A 6,461-nucleotide genomic window follows, 5' to 3' on the forward strand; every position below is an offset into this window, starting at 1 on the left:
TTATTAATCTATTTTTCTAAGAAATTTTTCCAGAGTAGTATGGAAGTAAATTATTATTAAAACTTTTTTTGAGATCTAGATATCTATTATCTCCGTATCGAGATTATATTAATTGTACAAAATTGTTCACATGCATTTAATACATCTATTTTACGATACTATTGTGTACATATATTTTTAAGTTAAATAATAAAAAATCATACGGATACATTTTATCGTTTTTTCCTTTCATTAGAAATTTGGATTTAGGGATACTTGGATCCTGCAAAACATACAAATTGAAGAGTGCAAAAATGAAAGTGCATAGAATAAATTGCATATAATTAGTCGGTGACGAAGATTTTTTAAGAATCGTCTGCATATAATTTGAGCATTTAATAAAAAATCATACGGATACATTTTATCGTTTTTTCCTTTCATTAGAAATTTGGATTTAGGGATACTTGGATCCTGCAAAACATACAAATTGAAGAGTGCAAAAATGAAAGTGCATAGAATAAATTACATATAATTAGTCGGTGACGAAGATTTTTTAAGAATCGTCTGCATATAATTTGAGCATTTAATGTGGAAAATCAGATTGAGCAAGCATTCTAAAGTTTTTATGTAACAATGGTGTACTGGCAATGTATGCAATATGGAAGGAACTACGATTGTACTGACGAAGAACATTGAAAGTTCGACGTAAGTATGGCATTCCATTATTTAAACTATGTCGTCTTGATGCTAATTAGCCGACGTAATTATGGAAAACAAAATCAAGACATGTTAAATGTTGGAGAAGCAGTTAGTTTTAAATGGAACAAAAACACATTATGCTTAAAAGACTAGGCTCACGTAGAACATTGGTTCTGCGCTACTGTCTAGGATATTGAATAGAGATTAGTGCTTAACCTCTTCATTTCTCGCAAATCATCAGGTTATAGCAGGGTATGGTGCACGTTTATATTGTGCAAGGATTTTGAGATATCGATGTAGCGTAGTTATCTCCTCTTCTTGAGACATCATGATTTCTCGGCGGTGAGGTTTGACGGTTCAGGAGGCGTTACAGTTTCCACAGACTGAATCAGTAAAAGAAAGATCATTAGTTTATTGTGAGAGAAGATTCAGGGTATGAAGAAAGATTCAGATTTTTAAGCCGGAGTCCTCATAATTTTAGGGATGAATAATATCGATAGAGATTTATTCATTACGACATTTTAATTATAGAGACTCGGTTTAACTGAGGGTTTTTATTTCTATATTCTTTAATCAACATTACGGACATAAAAAATCTTTCTTTTTAAACAAATTGGCATTTCTTTTTTGCAGTAGCAAAGTTTTATATCCGAAATATTAAATTAAAGGGTAAAGGATGGAAAGAAGATCTTAAAACTTAGACAACTGACATTGCATGCTCAACGTTTAAGTTTTGTTAGAATTGAATTCCAATAGCGTGTGCGTTAGTTTTCGTGCAACGTGGTTTTAACCTTAAAATTGGCATTTAGTTCTTGCTTGCAGTAGCAAAGTTTTATGAATGGAATATTCAATTAAAAGGTACAGGGTGAAAGGAAAATCTTTAAACTTAGACAACTGACATTGCATGCTCAACGTTTAAATTTTGTTACAAGAGAATTCCATTAGCGTGTACGTTAGTTTTCGTGCAATAGGGTTTCAACCTTAATAATCCAAAATGATCCGTGTTCACGCTCCTGCTCTCTGTATATAAAAGGTTAAAAATTCATTGTTAATGAAGGAAATCTGCCAATCTTCTCGGGGACTTATGGGAATATATTTTTTTACCGTTATTATGTGCTGAGAGATGAAGCTGTAGGATCCGCTAGGTTCTCTGTGGTTCACCGCTCATTCGTCCTCCAGGTTTCAGTTTAACTAGGTAAAGAGAGAACCATGACGAATGGAAAAAATTTGAGTATCATTGGAAATCGAGGATTAGGTTAGAACATTGAACTATTAAGTAAGAACTTCGATTTTAGAATACTTTAATATCCTGGATATTTTAAATCTGAAGTATCAAATTATAGCTTAAAAAATGAGAAAATCTTTAAACTTTTAAACTTAGACAGCTGCCATAGAATACTTTAAATTGAACTTTTAGTTGAATAATTTTAAATAGCATGTACGTTGAGTTAAAACATTGAACTATTAATTAAGAGCTTCGATTTTAGAATACTTTAATATCCTGGATGTTTTAAATCTGCATTATCAAATTACGGATTAAAAGATGAGAAAATCTTTAAACTTAGACAACTGCCATAGAATACTTTAAATTGAAATTTTAATTCTGGTTCAAAAGGGTTTCGACCTTTGGAATCCAAAATGATCCTTGTGCACGTCCCTGCTCTCTGTATAAAAAGGATTAAAAATTCGTTTATAATGAAGGAAATCTGCCAGTCTTCCAGGGGACTTATGGAAATATATTTTTTTACCGTTATTTTCCGCTGGGAGGTGAAGCTATGGGATCCACCATATCCTTTGAGTTTCGCCACTCATTTATCCTCCAGGTATCAGTTTAACTAGGTATAGAAACCAAATTATGAAGAAGGAAGAGAAAGTTCATATATTTTCCTTTAAAATTGAAATTTTAATTGAATAATTTTAAATAGCATGTACATTAGTTCTGGTTCAAAAGGGTTTCGACCTTTGGAATCCAAAATGATCCTTGTGCACGTCCCTGCTCTCTGTATAAAAAGGATTAAAAATTCGTTTATAATGAAGGAAATCTGCCAGTCTTCCAGGGGACTTATGGAAATATATTTTTTTACCGTTATTTTCCGCTGGGAGGTGAAGCTATGGGATCCACCATATCCTTTGAGTTTCGCCACTCATTTATCCTCCAGGTATCAGTTTAACTAGGTATAGAAACCAAATTATGAAGAAGGAAGAGAAAGTTCATATATTTTCCTTTGAAATTAAGACTCTTTGGATTTAAAATATAATATGTTGATACAGTTTTAATTCCAGAATTTCGAGAATCATTGGAGTTCAAGACTTGGGATTTAAGAAAGACTTGGGATTTAAATTAATTAATCTAAATTAATCCTTGTGTAATTCCAGTCCTTATACTGGATTAATTCACATTTTCCTCAAAGATCCATCATAAAAAAGATTGGTTTTAAGATTTCCCTTAATTAACCTTTCTGGGCTCTAATGCTTTATGATTGACAGTTCTATGAAAGTTTGAAAACTTTTCAAAACTGCAGTTACCTTTTCCCTTTGTTTATAATTACCTTTGTATAAACAGGAGAGAAATTAACAAGGGTTGGATGTATTTGAAAGAAAGGAATTTTGGAAAGTATTTTATGATTGTATCAATATCTGAATACCGATAAAATGCATATTTGTTGTTGAAAGTTTACTAAACATAATATATCAGTTTTACATTAGTTTGTAAAGTTTCTCCTTGTGCACTGGTTTGCCAACTTTATACATGCAATCATTATTCCCCCCCCTTTCGTCCCACAGATATCATTCATTTCCCCTTCTCATTTATTCATTTCCCCTTCTCATTCATTCATTTCCACTTTCTTATTAGTCCCCCTTCTCATATCATTCATTTCCCCTTTGTTTAGCCCCCCCCCCCCCCTTCTTATATCATTCATTTCCAATCCCTATTCTAATCCTTTCCTTGACAGAGATCTTTTAAATGATTTTGTCTTGCACTTTACTTAACTTTTCTATTCCTTTTCTGGAATTTAATCTTTAACATGACATTTCTAATCCTATATTTGACTTTTTTTATCCTTTTCTTGAATTTAATTCTTAACATAACTTTTCTAACCCTATATTTGACTTTTCTATTCCTATATTTGACTTTTCTAACCCTATATTTGACTTTTCTATTCCTATATTTGACTTTTCTAATCCTTTTCTTGAATTTAATCCTTGTACATGACTGTTCTAACCCTTCATTTGACTTTTTTATTCCTTTTAACATAACTTTTCTAACCCTATATGTGACTTTTTAAACCTTAACATGACTTTTCTAATCATTTTCTTGACTTTTCTAATCATTTTCTTGACTTTAATCCTTGACTTGATTTCGCTAATCCTTTATTTAATTTCTCTTCATCATTCTTTCTACATATACATATAGATATTCTCCCAAGTTTATATCTTATATTTTAAATTCTTTAAGATTATTGAATGTTAAGGCTGCCTCTAGTCATCTATTAAAAAGCAATTTTCCCATAATATACTCCAGAAATTCAAACCAGGTCTCTCAGTCAATATTCCAGATATTTCCAACCTTCTAAACATTTTTCAATCTACTCATTTAAAATTTACATATTTACTTTTATTTACCTACCTACCTTTTCCTTTCTAACCAACCTACCTCCAACCAAATTAATTGCCTATCTACCTCTTCAAATCCCCACCTACCTTCCTATCCGAATTTATACCTACCTACCTTCCCACACAGTTATTTACTTATTTATCTACCTTCCTTCCTACCCAAGGGTGTAATGCAAGGAAAGTTAATTGAGGTTGTGTATACTCTGTGCACATATTGAAACCAGTTCTCTTTGGGCTGAATTTGTAAACAAGAATAGATGCATCAGTGTTCGTTTAGTATCCGAGGAGGTTAAAAGCATTAAATTTGATAATTTTGATAATTCACATAATAGTTTCCTATGACCAGAATATTTCATTGATTTTTTTATGTGAAAGATGGATCCCATGGCAGGCTGTAACATTCATCTTGTGTTTACGTTACCGCCCAGAAACAGTACACTGCAGTACAAAAGATGCAAACATTTCTGAAATAACTTTGCTTGCATTACATCCTTGTTCCTACCTATCTTTCTACTTACTGACATACCTTCCTCCTACCTATTTAACTTGTTTATTTTACCTATCATCCTACCTACCTAGTACCTATACACCTAAACACATAAAATACATTTTACATACGTATCTATCTACCTTCCTTCCTCCTTCCTTCCTTCCCCTCTATAGCCACACTGAAGTTGTTATTTTTTTCATTAATATTCTTGATTGTGAAGAATTAAGATATTTTAGAAGTACATTTTTCTCCTTGATACAAATACATAATGAATAACGATTGTATTAAAGGAGAGGAAGATGAGTAGGTGTTCTCTGGGTCCAGAATCCAACGCTACTTTATTAACGCTACTTTATATCCTCTACAATATTTAAATTTTATTTCAAAACTTATGCCTAGACTTTAAATTGAATATCTGAAGAGCAAAATACGGATAGATTGGATGGATTATTATTAGAAAGAAAGAATCAAAACTTTTTCAAATGTGTAAATAATAAGAAGCATCACAAAACATTCTTTACCAATCACAAGCAGACATAGTTAGTGATAGAAAGATAGCAAACCAATCAAATTCTTGAGATGATAAAAAAAGTTTCCTCCATCTATACTACTTGTTTAAACCTGTACTCTCAATCTCTGTATGGTCGTAAATTGTTTCCCCTAGCTGTAAACCAGTGCACTGATGTAATGGAAACAGAGGATATAATTTTCATCCGAGCTTATCTATCCATTAAAACTCTACTCTGGAGAGTAGGATGGGTTCACAGCTCTGTCCAGACCCAGAGAAAGGTTTAATTAGAACACACAGAGGGGAGTTTCGGTTTGGAGTAATCAGGACAGGATAAAACAATTGAAAAGTTGTAAATCTGCAATTTGTAAGATAATTGTATCTTACAAATACATAAAGTGGTCTATGGTTCTTTTTGTTTTTATGTTTATTATTTATAAAACACATTTTAAATTTTTTCTCTTTTTAAACTAAACACTGCTATTATATTTATTGTGTAACGGTCTTTCTATTATTCTCGACTCTACTCTTCATAATGTTTTCTTCAAAATGTTTCTTTATCACTATTCTTTTCATCAAATCATATTTTTCCCAAATTCCTATTTATCTTTTAACATAACCCCCGGTATATCATTCACTGCACCCTCCTTTTCCCACTTTCTCCCTTCCCCTCTTGTTCATCTCCTCTCACTCCGAGGTTTTAATATTTCTGTGAAACATTTCTTAATGGAGGAAACTAAGTTTCAAGCTTCTAGAAAGAATGTCACAAAAATATATCCTCCCATATCAAAACCCATCTCAGAGCTCTCTGTTCAATTCTAAACCAAGATATCTGGGTCGTAGAACTAACTTCTACATAGGGCTGGGCAAAGTTTCATTAACAACCAAAAGTTTTAATAAGTGTAGTTTCAAGTGACCCTCCAGTTGAAAAAGAGCATAACCAATTCACAGCCAAACCATTGATCATTTATTTAACCTTATTCTGAACAATAATGTGAAAGATTTCATAGTTTTTTAAAAAGTATTTATTGCTGAAAATTTCAGATTTTGTGTTTATAATTTAGTTACTTTTACTTGAAATGTATAGTTTATACATGCCCAGTACTACTTCTACCATCCTGATAAATGAGAGATAATATTTTTCTACCTCGGATAAATTATATAGTTCAG

General features: G+C 31.8%; 1 long non-coding RNA gene across 2 annotated transcripts; it reads right to left on the reverse strand.

The window, feature by feature from the left end:
• Positions 1–787: 787 nt before the first annotated feature.
• LOC111699565 (uncharacterized) lies at positions 788–2,985 on the reverse strand. Of its 2 annotated transcripts, none has more exons than XR_002764776.1 (3): positions 2,763–2,985; positions 1,783–1,869; positions 788–1,061 (listed from the first exon to the last, which is right to left on the reverse strand). It is a non-coding gene; the product is annotated as an uncharacterized LOC111699565 (long non-coding RNA). The 2 variants fall into 2 exon arrangements; XR_002764777.1 differs by lacking the exon at positions 2,763–2,985 and adding an exon at positions 2,427–2,559 and having other exon boundaries at positions 789–1,061.
• Positions 2,986–6,461: the final 3,476 nt, after the last annotated feature.

The sequence above is a fragment of the Eurytemora carolleeae genome, unplaced genomic scaffold (assembly GCF_000591075.1).
Source record: "Eurytemora carolleeae unplaced genomic scaffold, Eaff_2.0 scaffold27, whole genome shotgun sequence".
NCBI classification, from domain to species: Eukaryota; Metazoa; Arthropoda; class Copepoda; order Calanoida; family Temoridae; genus Eurytemora; species Eurytemora carolleeae.